The sequence below is a fragment of the Etheostoma spectabile genome, chromosome 3 (genome assembly GCF_008692095.1).
Source record: "Etheostoma spectabile isolate EspeVRDwgs_2016 chromosome 3, UIUC_Espe_1.0, whole genome shotgun sequence".
In the NCBI taxonomy this organism is placed as follows: domain Eukaryota; kingdom Metazoa; phylum Chordata; class Actinopteri; order Perciformes; family Percidae; genus Etheostoma; species Etheostoma spectabile.
The window spans coordinates 29,745,360-29,745,727 of record NC_045735.1 but is presented as its reverse complement, the minus strand read 5'-3'; the positions used below and the strand labels follow the sequence as shown (position 1 = coordinate 29,745,727).

The 368-nt window shown below is 35.6% G+C and overlaps 1 pseudogene; it reads right to left on the bottom strand.

Moving 5' to 3' along the window:
* The window catches only part of LOC116687033 (extracellular calcium-sensing receptor-like), a 3,592-nt pseudogene that overhangs the window by 2,059 nt on the left and 1,165 nt on the right, over nt 1-368 (bottom strand).

Below are 368 nucleotides of genomic sequence, written 5' to 3'. Positions count from 1 at the left end.
TTGCTGCTGGGTCTCCATTCTCATTAAAGTAAACATCATCTCCTTCCTTAGTTTTGAATTTAATCTTTTTCATGCGCTGTAAAATCTAATGAAATATGCATTAATGTAGATCATTATCCGACCAACATCTTTTAGGCTTATTGGCACAACAGCATCAAAGACTGCAACAATGCATTTTTGAAAATGTGAATCTTTCCTTGATAATGAGATTTCAAAAAACTTCATACACGAATACAACAAGACTGAAGATAAGAATATTGAGTCTTTGGTTTTCAACTCACCATAAATGGATTCAGCTGCACCTTGTTACAGGTTAGGTTACAGCTGAGGATATTGTGAAGTGCATGGGCCACAGCATACACTCCTTT